General features: G+C 41.5%; 1 long non-coding RNA gene across 4 annotated transcripts in view; it reads right to left on the bottom strand.

The window, feature by feature from the left end:
* Positions 1–371: 371 nt before the first annotated feature.
* Positions 372–20,255, bottom strand: part of LOC120384245 — a 300,429-nt gene continuing 280,545 nt past the window's right edge. For 2 of the 4 annotated variants that reach the window (XR_005588709.1, XR_005588708.1), the window contains 3 exons: positions 13,853–14,035; positions 11,802–12,014; positions 8,840–9,579 (listed from right to left, as the gene is read on the bottom strand). This is a non-coding gene — a long non-coding RNA (uncharacterized LOC120384245). Of the gene's footprint in view, positions 718–6,525; positions 6,746–8,839; positions 9,580–11,801; positions 12,015–13,852; positions 14,036–20,255 lie in introns of those variants that run through there. The other 2 variants (XR_005588706.1, XR_005588707.1) reach the window with 2 other exon arrangements.

Below are 20,255 nucleotides of genomic sequence, written 5' to 3'. Positions count from 1 at the left end.
AAATAACTAACAAATGGAATTGTCATTTCGTTTACTAGATGGACACATTTTTAGTAGATTGAGGCTGTATTTTGAGGTCAGATGACATGAGCTGCTGGGAAAACAATATGCAAATTTATATGGCTCTATTTATATATAGAAAGACCTATTATCTTCTGACAGACTTGGTGTTCTAATAACTGTTTATTTAGATACTTTAATCCTTAATTAAAGAGATTACTTTGTTTTCCTCTTGCAATTATATTTGCTAACTCATGATAAAATTTTAACATATCCAAGGTTTGAAGTTACTAACCTGCCAAGAAACTCAGAGAGAGTTCAAATAATGCTGATTGGATGTAGTCTCATCCAGTCTCATCAATATCTTCATGGCTACTTGCTCCAGGCACTTCCATACTTCTGCTGGTATGCCATCAAGACCGAGAGCTTTCTTCTTTTTCCCTTTGCTCAATGTTTGTGCAACAACTTCTTCTAATACTGGTGCCACCAGACACTGGTTTGGTTTTATCATACGATATGGTTCTCTTGGATTCTCTTCATTCATAGGACTTTCAAAGAAATTCTCCACCGTTCCTTAATCTGGTTCGCACTGATTAATGTATTTCCACTTTCATCTTCAATGACTTTGATCTCACCAGTGTCTTTAGTTCTCTTTTTGCAGTCTTTGTCTATATATTTCTTTTTTTCATCCTCCCTCATTTCAACGTTTTCTAACTGCTAAATGAAAATACTGTGTTTTAAAAGGCTGTTGGTCAATACCACTGATCTCAAGTTCCCAAAGGGAGGAAACTCAGGTGACTTATTTAAAGCCTGACTTGAACTGGTTCTTTTCACATGGTACTGGATACATATGAACCATATAAGAAAATACATGTTCAGTGAAATGGAGTACAAATTATGCCAGCAGTGCATATTATGCCATTATAACAATAGGAAGGGATTCTTTTTTTCCTAATCCTGTGGCTGTTAAAAAAAAAAAAAAGACTAGGAAACTAAAATGAAAAACACTATTCGACTCCAAACAGCTAAAATAAGGTCCATCGTTGCTATTCCAACCTTAGTTTCCTCATTGTACTTATGCATAATGTAGGATTTCTAAGACCATTGACAGTTCTGAAACCTGTGTCCAGGTACTGAAAGAGAGCAGAATCAAGGGTGGAGTGGCAGCCTAAAATTCACTAGATTATTTTTCAAAGGTGCTGAGCATCAACAACTGCAATGATTTCAGGAATGCTCAGTCCCTCTGAAAATTAAGCAATAGATTTCCTGGCTTATGTCAATTTAAGTCAGATCAGTGACATTTTACTGCAGCTTGAGCTGTTTAGTTCAGACAAACACGTTTCATATGTTTTTTTTAACCTGTTGAGCTGTTTAAAATAATTGCCATTGGGAGCCTTTACTGTAGAGCCATAAACATACAAACATATTCAGGGCTAATTAGTGATACAGTCATGCTAATAATAATGATTAATTATCTTCAGTTATTCCACCGGGAAACTGGAATATTGGCCACCAAGGTTCAACAGCTTTTGGATACAACAACATATTTACAATCAATACTAATTATTTAACTGATTAATTGATGTGGATCTGTCTGAGAGAAGTAGCTTCCTTATTCTACAGCAGAGTTGATTGAAAGTCTGCCCAACTCCTCACATGTTTGATTGTTTTTGTTTCCTGTAAGCCCTTCATTTTAGATGGTTTTCTAGCTTATCTTTCTTGTGCACACTAACTTGTTTACTGATTTACTAAGCAACTTTATATTAACTCCCACCCAAAGGGCCACTGAAACTCTTCTAAGTATATACTTTCAATCAGACAGCATTTTTGTTTCATTTGTTTTCTTGACATTATCTGTATGTACATGAGAAAACAGCAGTTACCAACAGTGCACTCCTATCACAGCAACTACACATTTTAATCAGAAGGGAGGCCAGAAACGAGGACTTCAGAAAACGTGATGTAAATGGGCTGCTTGGATTGTGCAACTTTGCACAACTCTCTCAGAGCCTTATGTCAAGGAAACTGCAGTTAGTGAAATTTTCATAAATAATGCAAACTTGGAGAAATGGGCTTCTATGGCTGTTCTTTCACAGGCAGTGATTACCGGATTCATTTACAGAATGAACGTCTCCTAAAGTCCAAGAACATCCCATCTACAGCAGGGGTGTCCAGCTCACCTTTGGAGAGGGCTGAATTTCAATTACAACTGTAATCTACAGTCCAGGTTATAAATTGAGGACTATATACTTCCCCCAGTCCATAACAGATCTGCCACTGCTGTCAATGAGAGGCCTGCAAACAGATCTGGGGAGAACATGGCTTTTCTAGTAACTCAGCTTTTACTTATTATAATTATTATATCTTAATCCACTTCAGTTCCATTTGGCGGAAAAATAAAGCCCAGCTTTACGACCACTACTGTTTCCGCCCTTCGTTCTTTACCTTCCCTGTCCTCCTTTCACCCTATCTTCCCTGTCTTTGTCTCTCTCCTTTCTCCCCACTGCATTTCCTTCCCTTCAGCATCAACTAAATCCCTTGTGAGTTTTATTCATTCCCTACCCACTCTGGTAAAACGATGAGCCCTGAAATAATAATATGTAAGGTGTTATCATTAGGATTTAATCCCCAAATGAGATGAATGGGGTAGGAGAGTTCGCACCTCCCAGAGCATTGTTTCAGACTCAAGAAGACAGCATTGTATCAGTTACATTTGCTTTGCATCTGGAAGGTTTTCTTCACAATCCTGAGAAACTTTTTTTAAGTAAATGAAAATGTAGATTCTGCAGAATCCATATATGCCACGTGGGCCATATAAATACAGCAAATGGCCAGGATCCGGCCTCTGCTGGACACTTCTGAGGTGAAAGCATAGACAAGACTTACACTATAGAAATGATAACTCTTACTCAGCCCCCTGCCCCAAAACTACTATCAGGACTAACATTTGATACCCCTCACTTAACTCAGCTGCATCTTTTTAATTGACCTCTTTCTCAGAAGACTGGGAGAATGGATAAGCCTTACAAAGTAATCTCGAGGTCAAGGCAAAATGACAATCAACAACAGCAGTTTTTTAGTGTTGCAAAAATTATTTGCTTTTTTTGTTTTTAAACCTGCCAAAATATGCGCTGTCTCGCTCTCAAAATGGATTTTTTGTCATAGCTTTACAACCAGAACTTAAAAACTGCCCCTACCCCAATAGTTGGATCAGGTTTCAAAAAAGAAAAAGAAAAAGGTTGTCTCCTGGTGACCCATGTTGCAGAATCCTGCACGATATGGCAGGATCCTTTTCTGGGGAGTAGTTGTCAGTAGACCTACACCATTGCTCTCCCCATTGCAATTTTGTGAATAAGTTTGGAAAATTCTACCTGACGGAACCACTAAATAATAAAAGACAAACTTGAAGTGTAAAGTCAGTACCAAAGAATCAGCCATAGACTTAACAGCAGCATTCACTACCACTAGATTGTGTAGCTGCAGTAGACTAACCACCTATTAGATGGCATGCATAAATAGACTAGATAGTCAGACTGAAATCCTGGCCCCACTGAAATTAATGGTAAAAAACGCTCCAATTCATACCACCAGAAAACAGAGGCAAACCTCAGGAGCAGTTAAACTTTGACTCCTTCGATCATAAAAATCAAAACACTTCCCATATTCTAGAATGTTTGTAGCTAACCTGCTGTGACATTGTTCATCGTGACAGCACATTCAGGAAACATGATACAACCGGGCAACAAACTTGCACTGAAAAATGTTCCTGTGAACTTTCCCAGTCAGGCTGCAAAGAATTTGCTAAGCAAAAAAAACAAAAGGTTTTTCCTCAGCTCAGCTTCCAGTTACTTTGATGCATGATGTTTCCACTAGCCTTAAAAATGGACCCTGCATGAGTTTTGTATTAGTTTGTAAGGTTCAGGCCATCTTTCAAGCAGCCTTGCAATTGCTCACCACTAGACCTGAAAATGGAATGTGAGTTTTTGTAATACTAAGCCACCATTATTACTCTTCTTCTGTAGAGCCAAGTTTCCCAAAGCCGCTTCTCAATTTGTGCCAGCAATTTAGCTTGCCCCTACAAGAGACAGAACTTGTGTGTGCATACAATGGCATCACGTATGCCTGCAAAAATTGAATGAAATCCTGGTCCCATTGAAGTCAAGGGGATTTTTGCCATTGGGGCCAGGACGTCACCTATTCAGTTTTCATATGGCACAAATGACTAGTCTCACTGGTCTAGTTCATCAAGCTGCTGTGCTACCTTAACCTGTCTCTCTACAGGCCTTGTAATCACCATTCTGTCATGAGGATGTCTATTATACGGCTCTAACCATGGTGCCTACTGAGTCCTGTCACTGAACATGAAAGTGGAGGCTTTGGCAAGCTGTGAAAGAATTGGAGTGAATGATGCCCTAGAAACATTCAAAACACACTATATAGCTAGACTGGATAAAGGAGATGGAGAGAATAAATATTGGTATTTTCTAGGGTATAGACCATTAAACAGGAGATGAGAAAGGCTCTTCTGTGTCTGTATGTTGTGGGGAGATGAAGAGGAATGCTATGCCTCACTTTCCCCTTTGTAACAAGAATTCAGGAGGTGATTAGCCAACTGTGCTTCTACTCCTTGTGCCCCAGTAAGCCTTGTAAGCCTCTCTGACTTTTTGATTAATTAGTGCCTCCATCAAACCCCCCAGGCTTACTATTTTATTTTAAGTACTTCAGCCTCTTAGCTGTTACTGCAGATATCTGAGATCAACAGCAAGACTCCGGCCTCCGTGTTCTTTCAAGACATACGCTGCAAGATGCAGTCTCATATCCCTGACTCTAAACACCCTCCTTCCCACATGCAGAGGTCTAGAGGTTAATAACATCACTGGATCAGGATAGCTTCTGGAAGGGAAGTGGCGAGGGCAGAAACATGCAAGAACAGTCTTTTCTCATGGTGGGGTTTGCTTTCCCAGCAGGAACCAGCAAGTGTAAAGATAAGGGAAATTAAAAGAGCAACCGTACATATGTACAAATGTACAAAAAGGAGGTTTGGATTCTCTAGCCATCACATTCAGGGTACCCAAACTGCACTGCAGTAAGTCACCACCACATCAGAATATCCGCTCTGAAGATCCCACCTTCCAGAACATATCCCTGGACTGCAGGAGGTACAAGGGTCACATAACCACACCAGGGAGCAGCTCTCCCAGCTTCCTTCCAGGACACAGGTGCTAAGCAAAGCACTTAAGCACATACTTAACTTTAAGCACACGCTTAAGTGCTTTGCTGAACTGGGGCCTGAGTTACCTCAAGACACACACAGCACACTGCAATGCCAAGGCTGCTGAGCCAATTCTTGCAAAACCTTTTGTTCCCTTGGCAGACTGAGACAGGACTGGGTTAGTGTCTGAGTCACTTTTCCATTGTCAGCAATTAAACCACCAACATTATGGGTGGCAAGTATCAGGCCTACTGGTACAGCTCATTTGTATGTGTGTGCAGCGGGGAGACCAGGCATGTACCGTATATGAAATGCCAGAGGGAGGACATGTGAGCACAGAAGTTTTAGGTAGACTTTAAAATCACAATATTTCTTTGACGAGAGGATTCTTTTAAAAAGATAAAAGATTAAACCTCTGCTCTCAGCCTGGAGATTGAGGGAGATTGGCACTTGTGCACCTAAATCCCTGAGGTGCTTTGGACAAGCTCCACGTTAGGCTTGAGTGAAATACTGAGTTAGCCTAAATGGGAGCAGAGGGAGCTCAGTGCCACCTAGCATTGGGCCTTTTAGGTTGCATATACAATAGCTAAACCTTTGAGCAGGGACTATAAAGAGCAAATAGGCTAGGAAATACCTTCCCTGAAGGTGGCAGGTACCTCATGATTAGAGTGACCTGAATTTGGAGAATATTCATAGAAGCATAACATTTAGAGACGGAAGAGACCTGAGCTCACAAAAGATTCTGGGCTCACAAGTCCTCCCTTCTCTACCTTGCTCATTCCCTAGCCAGTGCAATATTGTTCCTTATATTCTTGATTACTTGGTCCAGTCTCACCTTTAAATGATGTGCGCAATGGTGCTTGCATCACTTCTCTTTCCACAGTAGAGCAGGCCTTGCTTTTAGGACTTTTTTTGTTCATAACCTAAATTTTCCTTTGCTGAATTCCAACCCAATTTAATCTTAGTCACACACTGGCTGGACTGGGTGTTTAGCTAAGAGTATGTTCAGCTTTAACAACAATTTGTGAATAACCCGCTGGGCATTTAGAGCCTTTGTTTTGGGGCACTGCTCCTTCTTCAGTGTTTTAAAAAAATTGGGAGCGTTCCTCCAGCACCTCTTGTGCACCCCTCCTCCCCCAATCCTCCAGAGTCTAAGAAATAATACATTTTAATAGAAATTGCCTACAGACTCCCCACAAGACTACACAGATGGCCAAAAAATGTCATAATTGGAAGCATTCATACATATTTCAGAGTGATAAAAAGGAAAACTTGGTATATTGCAAGATGAGAAAATAGCAAAGGAAACACACCTTCAGTAAACAGCCAGACTGAATCCAGGTCAGTGTCTCACTTTAAATGCATGGTGCTCTCCGTCACAGTTACTGGGAAATGTGTATTTCTCCCACTCTCAGACTGGGCGCTGGGTGGCAGTCCGCTGTGTCTCAACTGTGATCACCTTAGCAGATCTGATTTGGGCTCAGACCCTGCAGTTCATTCTCTGACAGTGGTAATTAATGACCACTCCACTGCCTTAAAGCAAAAGGTCATTTGTTTAGAACAAAAACATTTAAAAATAAAGCACATTTCATTCTTCCCTAAGGCTTACCATTCCCTAGATCTGATAGCTCCAATTCTTTCAGACTCATCCACAGAGTTCCCCCGAACCACCCTGTGTTAGCCTGTCTCCCTAGAGAGCAGCTGACAGGTGATCTTTAGATCTTTCTTGATCTTTAATTCCCAGCCTGGCTGAATTAGGTCTACAGCGTGCTGGAGATAAGGTACATGATCTTTGATGCTAACAGTGAGCCCCCATTGTCTTTCAAGTGGTATGCTGATCTGGGAAGCCATTGTGTTGCCTTCCTGTATGATTCCCACTGAATTCAAGCATTGTAAACATTCTACTAACCCCAACAGAAGGCTTTCTTGTATAAAGGCATCAATCTAACCCAATACAGAACAACTTCCCATCATTGACTTGTCACATGCTTAGTGTTCACACCATTATTACATATCAGTAGTCAGATTAATGCACAACAATTCCTACAGTATTCATAATCTTCATACATACCCACTCTATTTCTGTCACACTACCTTACTGGAATTGTCTCACCAAGTGAGCAACAGAGACACAGAGGCACAGCTCAGCAGGAGGCATCAGAAGAATCCTTTTGTACGACTGCTACTGACGCATTATATAAAGTTGCTTAGACCCAGATGATTAAATATACAAACCATGGACCCAATCCTGTTAAACAATTATTATCAAGCACAAGGTTCACTGACATGATCAAGCAGAATATTCACTTGACATGAGCAGGGCCAACGAAGTCAAGCAGCTACTCTGGAGATTGGGCCCAAAGATTCTGGTTGAGATTATATGTACACAAAATGAAGTAATTCAGTGTTATGGCTCCTGCACCAACCAGGTATGTAGTGTTGTGTATTACTGCGCTAGAGTTAATATTAATGTTTATACATAATGTGATGGCAACGTTTTATAGATATGAAAAGAGAAAGGGTGAGAAAGATAGACAATCCATGATGGTGTGGGATCATGAACACTAAATATAAATTATTGTCACAATAAAGATTTTTTTGGCATTCTTTAGGGATGATTTGCTTAACTCACTCAGAGCTTTGTCACATGAGTACTGTATCCATCCAAAAGTCACATCAGTAAAACTTTTACATTACACCAGTTCTCTCTCAATTCATGTATGTATGTGTGTGTGTTAAACACATGCTCCATCCCCCACCCTGCCCCCTCTCTTGCGATGTAGATAAGGAAATCACAACTTTGATTTCCCTGATTTACATGCAAGTGAACTTTCAATCATTATGCTCAGCTAATGTTGAAGGAGCATGGCCTGCGAGTCAAGAATTCTGGGTTCTATTTCCAATTCTCTCACAAATTCACTATATGCCTGGGTAAGTCATTTGCCCCATAAGTAAAATGGGTTTAATAGAAAAGTACAGGTGTGTTCACCAGTTTTTCTCTCTGCCAGACCACCCATACTACCATCTATTCTGCAGGGTTCAAAACACTCTGAGGCATCACATTTTGGAGACCGCAACATTGGCACCGAACGTACAGTACAATCACTGCAAATCTGAATCAAACCAGCAGGAGGGGATTCAGGGGATGGGTTGCCTGGTGAGTGTATGGGAAGGTCTGGAATGCTCAAGATTTCACTGAATTCAATATGCATATAAAGTAGTGTCTGCTGAGATCTGGAGCATAATTCTTTGGTGCATGCTAAGCAGCATGGAGTAAACACATACTGCACGTGCACAGGGAGTGCTTTTTTAAACACTGAACACTTGTTATAGTAAACCTATTTTCTTCAAATCATGTCAAAGAAATACGTGCATGGAAACCCTGATTTTTATAAGAGGCAGGTTTGCATTATCTAAGCATCAAAAAAACAATCAGCAAACAAAAATTCTTAACATTTCCTAACACTTTTCCCAGACTTTCCCCAGACTTGTCAAAGAGATTCAGCATTGGGCTAAAAATAAACATGAGAAATTGCATCCCAAAGGGTAATCTGGGGGAGAAAAAGTTATAAACAAATCAGCTAATACATGCCTTCTCATCCATAGCCCTAGTGTCATGCCGTCGGTTTCAATGGGAACGTCACTGTTTTTCCACAACAGTTCATCATTTCAGATGTAGGTCCCAGACTTCAAAGCTTCTTAGGAGTCTCCAGTCCTGCAATGAGCTTGACGCAGGCTGTCCATGAGCTTGCACAGAGACTCAGTGGGTCTCCATGTGGGTGCAACGCTCACAGGGGGATTGGGTTTATACCCTGAAGAGACATTTGGGGCCTGATTCTTACACCTATTTTACCTGTATGGACATCATTAGAATAACCGCTGGTTCACATCAGTGTAAGAGGAAATGGGAATGAGGTCCTTCATATTAATACAAGAGGTTTCATGTGGTTTCTTTGTATGCACGGAATCATGATAATGCTGTTATACACAGAAAAGAGTTCTGCTAACTTTATTTAAAATGTTCAAATCTGATGTTTAACAAAAGCATATTCACTTTTATTAACTATTCATGAATAGCCCACTGGGTATTTGGGGTCTTTGTTTCTTGCGTGTACTGAATTCAGGTCCTTTCCTCTTTCACAGTGCATTTAGAACCTGAGAGCATTTCTAGTGCACGGAGCTGAAGAGGATTCTCTGAATCATTTCCCTGATCTGCTGTACACTTCATGTTCTCCATGTCTCTGTGAAACTGCTTACTCTAACACTTTAAGTGGTGTCCACTGCTGAGAGCTGAATGCACAACTTATTTTTAAAATTTTTATACCTGCTGCTGATAAAATGTAACTGTTCCACAGCTAGAAGGCAATCTAGAAAGCAGAGAAAATATAATTAAGAAAAATTAAAATTGATTGATACAACAAAATGTAGCAAATTACGCCATACACATTAATTTAGTGCTTTCTGAGTAACTTAAACATCTAATTCATTTAAATTACCTGTAACTGTCTGATGATTAAACCAACATAAGGACATAAATTCTCTTTAATTTGCCTTTGTTTCTATTCTCGGCAAGTCAGACTGTATTGTACTGTACAAAATGCACAAAAATCAATTATACTGTTGACCTGTACAAATAAGGTGTCAGCTGGTGATCAAGTTCACTGACATCAGATAAAGATAACTGCCAAATGAAGAACTTAGATAGGTCCCGCATTTTCAGGGTACTCAGCCCCCCGATCTCCCTTTGACTTGAGGTGTGTGTGTGTGACTGCGTAGCATCTCACAGCATAGGGACCATGATTACAACCTGTGAAGGTTCAAAGTCTTAGATGATTAGCAGTAGTCACCCAAGGTGAATTCACAGAAAAGAAACAAAATGCTACAGGAGAACTTTCACTCTAGTGTCCTACTGTCCCTTTCACCCACAATTTCTCCCCTTTCCAATACTGGGCCTGATTCACAAATGCGTTAAGCCATTTGAGTTCCTTCTGAAATCACAGGACTCAATGGAGATACACTAGGGCAAAACTGAGAGAATACAGAGGCAGTCAGGCTAATTTTTCTGCCTGTTGAAATAAAAATGTGCAAAAGGATGATCCAGCACACCCCATGTATGTTTATTCAGGGCCTGGCACAGCCAGGCCTAGGCCTCAGTTGTGCCTCAGGGGCTACAGTAATAGCAAAAGTAAATAATGATGTTAATACTCTTTATTTAAAGGCTCAGTTCTGTCACCTGTACTCAGACAGAGTAGAAAGTAGCCCCATTAGCAGCTGGGAGGCCAGTGAGGTACCAGATCTGACCTGCTGTTGCCAATGTAGGTCTAGGAAGCAGGACAAAGTTATCTAGTGTGAGGCTAGGAGGCAAGACTAGATTGTACTACCTAGAGTAGTAAATCCTCCTGTCCATTATACTGCTCCTGTCTACTCAGAGCTCCAGCTGACATGTACTGTTGTCCAGGTTCTTAAAAGAGAGGAAGTTTGACCCAGGAGCACTGGGCTGGAACTTGGGAAATGTGGGTTCTATTCTAGGGTTGCCAACTCTGTAATATTTAAAAACTGGACACGCCAGCAGGAGTGCTAGAACGTACCCCACCCTGCCCCACCTCTTTCTCTGAGGCCCATCCATGCCCTACCACTGCCCCACTTCTTCCTCGGAGCCCCTTCCCCCCATCCACTCCTTTCTCCCTCCCTCTGCAGCTCGCTGCTCTCCCCTCTGCCCAGGTCAGGAGGGTCTCGCTTGTGGAGCCAGGGCTGGGAGCTTCAGTTGCCCGATGCAGGTAAGGAGGTGGCCCCGGCTGAGTAGGGACTGGCATGGGTTAATGACCTGGAGTCTCCCTGCCTCCCCCACCCTCAGGAACCTGACTTTTGATGTTCGATCAGTAGAGCTGACCAGACACCATCTGATCCCCTTTTCGACTGGACTTTCCAGCTGAAAACTAGACACCTGGCCACTCTGTTCTATTCCCAGCTCTGCCATTGGCCCGCTGGGTGACCTTGGGCAAGTCACTTCACATCTCTGTGCCTCAATTTCCCATTGGTAAAAGGGAGAATAGTGATACTGACTTCCTTTGTGAAATCCTTTGAGGTTTACTGATGAAAAGCACTACACAGGAGGTAGGTATTATTATTACTATTACGACACATCAACAGTACATTTCCTGTGGAGCTCTACAAGCAGAGGTCAGCAACATGTAATTTGGAGGCCTACGGTGTTGGCCTCACATCTGTTCCTCCAGAAATTCCCGTCCACCATAGAAGCAGCTTAATCCAGGTAAGCTACACAATAACTGACCTCCCTGGATTTTCTAGTGCTTATCACCCTTCTGCCCAGTGGAAGGCACTGCAGCATTTCCAGTACACTCAGCAGCTTCCACTGAGGGAGTTGGATGCTGAACATTTTTTAAAATCTGGCCATTATTTAATATGGGAAAACAGACAGATGTATTTATAAACGCACATAAAACAGATGTTATGGATTTTAATTAGAAATGAAATAACTGCAAATTGGAACTGCACCGCTTCATATGGGTCCTGAGCCCTCTTTTCCTAAACTCCATCCCCCCATTAGGCCTGGGCTTCTTGAACTCACCTGGTGCCATCTTCTGGGAAGGGGATGAGTGACCTTGTCCCTAGTTAGCTATCCAGGGTCTCTGAGTACAGTACATCAGAGCATCAGGAGTACCCAATGTCTCTCTCCAAAGGGCAGGGTGGAGGAGTGAGACAGTCCGGTATCAGACAGAGATGAAACTGAGGCAGGAGCAGGCAATGTGCAGAGCTGGGCCCTGCTGGAGGAAGGGTAGTTCTGGAAAGAAGAGAAGTGGTGAAACTCAGCAGTGTTATTACAAAACGGGCACATTTTTCAGGGTGCACTTGGAGTTCAGGCTACCCAGTGAGAATCCAGGTAAAACACACCCATAGGATTCAAAACAGGCAGGTTCTCGGTTTTTAATACCTTCATCTTTGTGAGAAAGGGCTCCAACTCAAAGTCTGAGCCAAATTCACCCCTGGGGGTCACTTTAGTAAAGTCAGAGTTACACCAGGCAATGATTTTGGCCTCTTGTGTGTAGTCAAATATATGATATTACAATAAGTAGTCACTGAGTTGCGTAAAGATTGCTGTAGGTCAGGGAAAGTCATCTCTTTTTTTTTGTACAGAACTAGCTCTAAAGCCATAAGTTATTATCCCTTTCTGATTTGTCCCAAAGTTCATTTTCTAAATGAAACACACAAAGTGTGAGTCTCTGTGTACTAAACTAGGCCATGTCTCTTCTGCTGATTACTCTGCTTCCATTTGGGGCTACACTGTCCTACCTTGAGTTTATAATGGGGACGATATTAATTACATTCAGGGAAAATTGAGTTTAATGATTCCCAGAGGAACACACTATAGTCTCCCTGAAACAAGTTCTTTCCATCTTTTTATGTAAAGTACAAAAGCCTCTGCATAAATGGTGCAAGACATTTTTATGAGTTACATCATGAGTGGAAAAGAACAGCAATTGTATCAAACTGCCAGGATGCATTAACCTTGTTTCTTATTAGCGGAATTGGTTTTTGGAAGTAAAGTTAAGTAGACTCCTGAACAAAGGAGATGCTGCTGCTTCCAGCTGCTTCTTCTTTATAGTGTTAAAAAAAATGTATAAAGTCTATTATATAGAGATGTCCAGGAAGAAAGCCTCTGTTACACACACACACACACACACACACCCTGGTACTCTGCTACAGCATTACCACTTTGTGCTTCATCACCAGCAGATTTTGCCCCTAGAGCCAGTGTAACCAACAGAGGCAGGATCACCCCACTTTAGGGGAATCCTTCAGCATGCTACCCCCTTAGGGCCTCCCCATCCCCTTCTACTTGAAAGTCACAGAGGGCTGTAGCTGTTGGGTAACGTTTGCAAACCCCGCTATGGACTCTTCACTTCAACACTGACATTGAAGGACTTACGAAATAGAACCACAGAGAAAACCCAAGATGGTCTGCACTGACCATGCTGAAGACTAGCTTCAGCAATCAGGTCACGTGAGGAGATGTCTTTGTTTCAGCAGTAAAGACTAAACTTCGAAACCTATGTTTACTCCTTCAGCGCCTGCAATAGAAGCACCTTTGCTTCTCTCGCCCTTGTACTGGCATGGCTCATCGTAAGTGTCCTGGGGAGGGTTGGGTCATCTCCCACAAATAGATGGATTATTGCACAGTCGTTAAGTGTTACAATAAAGCAGCTATTCTTTGCTTCACCTTGAGTCCCGGTACGGATTGACTAGTCATTCACATGCATGCTCCTAAATTATTTTCCTCCCCACTTGTTCAGATATGGTGTAGTAATGTGTCCATTTCAAACAGGCTATTTGAAGCACCGTTTGAGATGTGTTTGTTTATACCAGCAGCGTGATATGGAGGAACTAGTGTAAGATTGGGAGGAAACAGACACTGAGTTATCATCCTGGCTCTGCCACAGACATAGTGTGTGACAAGTCACTTCACATCTCTGTCGCCATTTCTCCACCTTTAAAAAGGGGATAATGCTGCTTACTCAGCTACCTCACAACAATGGAGTGGGGATTAACTAGCTCATGTATATACACTGCTTCAAACATGGTGAAATACTAGAAACATGCCAAGTCTGATTTACACATTACCTGGGCTCTCCAGAAGTGAAGAAATTCTTGAACTTCAGATATGCAGTCAAGTCTGATCTCCCCTCCAACCATTTCCCTCATCTTCTGGAATGCACAGGAACCTACATTTTTTAAGATTAGTGCTCTTTGTATGGCTGACGAGCCCATGCACTGTAGCACCGTCCTAGACAATGTTCTGTTAATCTGTAAATGAACAGTTCTTGTTGGTCTGTAACTCTCAGTTCTAACTGCACGTGAAATGCGAAGAACAGACCTTAAAGTTTTGCACAGATTTAATGCACAATTAAAAGTCAGTTACAAAAAGCCCATCTGTCCCACTCTGTTTGTAATGAAGCAGGATGAAAGTCAAAGTTGTTTCAGTGCATTGCAACTGCAGCCTCAGCTTTTAGGGAATGTGTTTTGGGGGAAGAAAACAGCTTGAGCTGGGCTGTGACTAGAATTGGGCAAAAGCCACAAAAAACTGAGAACATTGTTCAAATTTTAACAATGAATTTGCTTCAAGGATATTTCCCCCTTTTTATTCATTTCCTGTGACCATTCATATAAGCAATTTTTGGGGGGAAAGAACAGTAGGAGAAAGTGAAAGTCTTATCAAAATGGGGCCTTGATCCATAAGTGATGTCCTTAGGTGCTACTCTACTACTACTAAATAATAGACAACCATCATTTGTGTGAAGGTTCCCCCAGGAAGCGTTGACATGGTCATCTTGAAATCTCTTATCTCTTTTCTCCATGCAATAAAAGCTAATCCGGGAACAGAATCTGTTCAGGCCCCGCTAAGCCCACACTGCCCCATAAAGACCAGTGAGGAAGAATAGCGCCCAGAGCTCCTGGATGCGCAGAGGCTGCTTAGTTGCTCTCAACCCTTCCCTTAATGGGGGCAGTTGATCCCCCCTCCCAGTAGTCAGCATACCGTGTTGAATGGCGTGTGTAGCTAAGCCAAGATTGCTTGGCTTTGGGAAGGGATAACACGTAACCTGGGGATGGTAGTGGACTACATCAGGGAGCCAGGGAGGAAGTGCCTTCCACTGTCCTCCCATGCTGTGCATCCATAAAAGGGCCAGCCAGAATCTCTCCCTGAATACATTTGCTCTGAGTAGTTTGCCCATCTCTAGCAGTGGCTCCTTTGAGGCAGAAAGGATAGTGTTGTAGTAAAGACAAAGGGCTTGTCAAGATTCCCATATTTTTAAATGTTGTAAATAAATAAAAGGAAATAATAATAAAATAATTTTTATTCAACAAAAAGCAAAGCCACAACCTCCCAAACAGAAGAGCGAGGCTAGATTTGTAAAAGCATGCTATTTTCCCAAGCTATTTATAACATCTTCTACAGAAATAATTAAACCATTTATTATTATTAGCTGCAGGCTAGCCTGAGAAGCAAAATCTTTTGGTTCCAATTTAAAAACAGGGACAGCTTAATAGGTTCCTGAAAATGCTGGATCCCAGCTTTAGTTAAATCTTATTCTTGATTAAATGCTACATAATTGAAAAGTGGTGTGTGATTTCTCGTCATCATTACTAATCTGCTAAAATACCTATATGGGCTGTTGAACCACTGTCAAGTTGAAAGATTGTTTCTTCTTTTTGTGCATTTGATCCTGCATTCCACAGTAGATTTCTTTGCTTTCTTTGAGAAGACTTCTGAGCTCAAGATCACTCAGACTGTTTAACAATAAAAACATTGAAGCTGCAGTATGGACAGATGGGAATTTATCACATCAGGATTTGTTTTAAAATACAAGTCCCTCCTGATAAACTAATATTGTCATCTGGTCTAGTGGCAAACGCAACATGCTGCAAACAGCAATCTGCCCCCAGAGGAAAAGTGTCAGATTGTGATTTATGAACACGGAGCCGCTAAAGAGTATGATTTCACCCTAAATTAGTATTTTATCAAGTAAAGGACCTCAAGCAAATAGTTGAATATTGGTGCCTCAAAGGTTCAATAGACTTCTAACTAACTTACATTTCAAGCCCAAATAACCAAACAAAGAGACTACCCCAGGGGTAAGCTGTTTTTGAGGATGCCTTGCAAAATGAAAGTGTTTAGGTTTGAATGCTCAGGAATCCATTCCCAAAGGGGCACTTTAACATCCATGCGGGGAGCACGAGAATTTGTGAGCATTCAAACATTTTCAAAAGTTGGGTGCCCAGGACTGCTAACCCTAGTGAACCCATCAATCTGAGATGGCACAAATCAATGAGCAGGTTGTAGGGCAAGGGTCGGGGTGATGGTCAGGGCCAACTGGTAAAGCATGTGAGAGCATTTTAAGCCTAATTAATTACCTAAAGTGAGTCAATTGATTTCCACATTTAATGAATTACGAATGATTGGAAATCGCTGTGACTGAGATTGTCCATGGCTTAGAAAAACCCTACACAAAAGCCAGAAAACTCAGAGTTTCAGCTTACAGCTTTTCTACAGATCATCCATTTGAGGGAGTGGAGCATGCCCTGATCGCCCTGCAAAATGCAACTGGAGACATACCCCTTGATAACCATGGATGGCCTCAGATTTGCAGGGAAATCCCATGGCTCCTGAGCCATCCAGTGAGAGCTGGGACATATGCAAGGAGGCTCAAATTCACTACTCCCTCAGCTCTCACCTAAAAGCTACAATGCTATGGGCTCCCCATTGCTGGCTGCCCTCAATCCCGGCAAGCGTTTCAATGGGTCTTCAACTTTGCTGAGCATCAACTCAAAGAAAGGTGAGACTAAATCACCTTTCAGCTTTTCTGATCTTGCCCTGACCATCGCCAGAACGGCCCCAGTGTAACTTACAGCAACTCAGTGTTTACTCATAAGTTACACCAGCTGGACCAACTGCACTGACCAGGGATCAGACAGAACATCATGTGTTCTGCCCCTTCCTTCTCCATGCCCCCCTTTGCTGACGTGCCTTCTGTTTGATGGGAAGGGAGGAGCAGGTAAAAACCTCTCTTGCAGGGCAAATCCTTGGCTGCCCTGCGGTTACTTGGTGCTACTGCAACAGCTGGAGCCAGGGCTGAAGATCTGGCCCACCGTTTTCACCAAATCCCACTTAATTCCACAGGGAGGTAGAATTCCTATCTGACATCCCCCATGCACTTGGGGAGTACGTCTGCTACCAGCTTGCTCCTGCTGCATGCCAGACTCACAGGTCAAGCTAGAGTGGAGGGGAACCAGGACCATGGCATTGCCTTGTCTGGAGCACTACACAGCCCCACAGTAGAGAGATAGAGTAGTGCCTGTGCCCTTATAATTGCTCTGCCTTTACACAGACTTCACAAATGTGGAAAGTCTCCTTCCTCCATTTCCCTTTATGTTGCTCCCATGTAAGAGAGACAGACAGAATCTGGCACTTAATGGGCAAAAGAAATAGCATTTGCACTGAAGTGAGAACAGTACACATCAGTTCACACTGTTTTCAAGATTATATGATAAAGTGAAAGACTTGGTCCCAAGCGACCCACTTCAGACTTAGATGCCAAGATCTGGGGTCATTGTTTCCATAAAATTAAACAATTTAAGTTTTAATTGATTTTTTTTTAAACATCAATGGTATAATTTACACTTTTGTGCTCTTAAGGTTAGGTTGTTCAGAACTCTTCATGGAGCATCAGTCCAGGATTACTGGATTACTGTGGAAAATAGTTTTATTTTACTGCCACAATCCACTCTTAATACAGAGTAGCTGGAGGACTGTAATGTATAATGTAATAATGGAGGACTTCCACTTCCTCAACTTGTGCAGGACAGATCTATTTCTTGTCTGTTCAAGATCTGATTCCTCTCACACTGATGTAACTGACTTCTCTTGAATTACACTGGTCTGAACAAGAATCGGGTCCTGTATTTTCTAGAGATAGGAATATAGTTACACAGATGGCGGTTAAGTTATCACCACAGAGTTCTTAGTTCAGTTCCTAGAAAAGACAAGGACATACTGTATTAGAGACTTAATAAATGAAGATATTTCCAAGCAGGAGCTCATTCTGTAGCTCTTTGCTAAATCATGTGATGTTTATTCTCTCTCTGCTTTCAAGACAATGGCCCAAACCAATAAACTGGATAGCTACAAATAACCATGAATGTTATGTTCACGATCTGGATCCAAATATGACAGATTGGTGGTGACTCTACTATTTTCATTATCTACCAAAAGGACACTAGCTTTACCACTGATGGACAAATTATCTTCTCAGGCACTTGAAATTATAGTACAACTGCATCGGGATGAGGCTGTGGGTTCTGCTCTTTCAGACTAGAGAAAGCAGAATGTAATAGTGACTGGGTACTGAGAAGGAAGAGTCATAGAGGAGGCAAAAAGTAGAAAAATGGTGGTTCCTGGTGAATTTACTGAGAAACAACCAGTCCTCTACTCCCCAAACTGTTGTGAATGAAAAACTACTGCAATTTTGTTTCTGAAGGATATTTGCAAGAAAACATAATATTAATTCTAACTAGCCTGAACTTTCAAAACTTGTTCTGTTTGGAATTGTCGTCTTCCAACTAAGAATAGGAAATAAGCCGAATGGCTTATTATCAGTAATAGAGTCTGTTATGTGCGTTGCTGGGTGTTTCGGGAAGGCTTTTAGGATTATGGTAAATATGTTTTGAAATAGGAAAAAAAGTCATTTAAAAGTCAGTAAAACTAAGCAGGCTTTAGATATTGCTTTTTCTTGAGTTTTTGGAAGATCTCTCTGGAGTAAAAAAATACAACTAAGAGACTATGTTTACTGCTACACTTTGAGGTGCTGTATGTCAGATCAATAATTCCCAAACTATTCTTACAACCATACTAGTTTATCAAGCCAAAAAAGTTCAAGTTTACCTGTCCGTTATGGCCCACTGAATTGCACATGTTCCAGTTTGTAATGGAGCTTCATCACAAGAATACAATTTGGAGCAACCTCAAAACCATTTCATGCTTACTCAGTGGGAATTGGCCAGAGGCAATATATGTGAGAAAGTGAGACCAGGATTCAGCCTTGGCATAAGAGGATGCAACTCAATGATTTTAACTGGAGTCACACCAGTGTATGCCAGGACCAACCAGAAAAGCCTGATGTACCATTACTGGTACATGTACCCACGGCTTGAAACCACTATAGTAGTGCAGCTTCACAGGTAACACCATCCATTAAATGTAAAGCTAGAAAATCCAACTAGTTAAGTGTATATACAAATCAAAGGAGGAAAGAAACTTAGTTGTTTCAGTTTGCGTTCTTTGTTGTTGCAGAATACAGCAAAGCTACAGTTAAAGGGTTTGTAATGGATAACTTCTCAAAGATGTCCAAAGAATTTCACAGCAGTTGGGGACCAGTGGCATAGTCCCTTTAGGTAATTCAAAAAAGCAGAAAGGGTCAGCCTTCAAGGCCAGAAAACTGGTTAACGTGAGATGTTCTCTCTCAATTGAGAATTTGGGTTGCACACAACTCAGTGACACCATATTTCAATCAAAGTATTTCTGCAGCTAAACTTAATAAGTGGCTAGCCTACAAAGTAGTGGATGTGGAGCAATTCCAAATCATCCAGAGAATTTAAAAAACAGCAAGACAGATTTCAGTGTTGTAGAGAATGACTTGTCTGTCAGATGCAGTTATTGTACTTGCTGTTGACACAAGCACTGAGATTTTTCCTTCTCCTTTACACGTGACCACCGCGGTGATGTTGTAAAATGGAAAGGGACATCTGTGATCACTGCCCTATACAAGCCAGCCAGAATCTGTCCCAAATGATCTCTTCTGCATTTTCCCAGACATGACATTTCATCACTTTTGAATGAAATAAGTTCCTTCGCATGAAATTGCATCTTTTTTATGCCAAGCTTTTTATGTCAGGTCAAGTTGTGTTCTTGAAGGAAAGCATTCCCCTCCTTTTCAGTCTAGTGTCTTTTGTAAACAGAACACAGACTGTGATTGTTGTCTTAGTTTTATTATGTGAATTTATATACTTGCCTATAACACCTTATTTCTTTCTCATGAGCATCTCGGATTCATATGGAAATCACTGAGATATGCTCAACAGGATGACTTTTTAGAATCCCCAGGTTTTGAATCAGTACATATTGACACTGATTTGTACTGCCATACCATGTAGTTATTTTGACACACTCTGCACATCCTGAGAAAGGAACAACAATGATGGCTTATTTCCTGGAGAGTTCTGAAGTGCACATCCCTTGGTCTCACCTGAAATCAAGCAATTTAACATAGATTCAAGCTGCCAGAGCATGGAAAGCTAAATAAATATTAAAGTTCAAATTTAACACAACATTGTCTGAGTGGCGTCACAGGAATTGATTTGCTACCCCAAGAGTACCAGGAACTCTAACTTTTCGATCCTTGTCATTCTGTCCTTAGAGAGCCCTGATGAATATTGAGGCCGCAATGTGATTAATGCAGCTTTCTCACTCCCC

The sequence above is a fragment of the Mauremys reevesii genome, linkage group 16, assembly GCF_016161935.1.
Source record: "Mauremys reevesii isolate NIE-2019 linkage group 16, ASM1616193v1, whole genome shotgun sequence".
Classification (NCBI taxonomy): Eukaryota; Metazoa; Chordata; order Testudines; family Geoemydidae; genus Mauremys; species Mauremys reevesii.
Note: the sequence above shows the minus strand (reverse complement) of the source record. Positions and strands in the feature narration are given on the sequence as shown.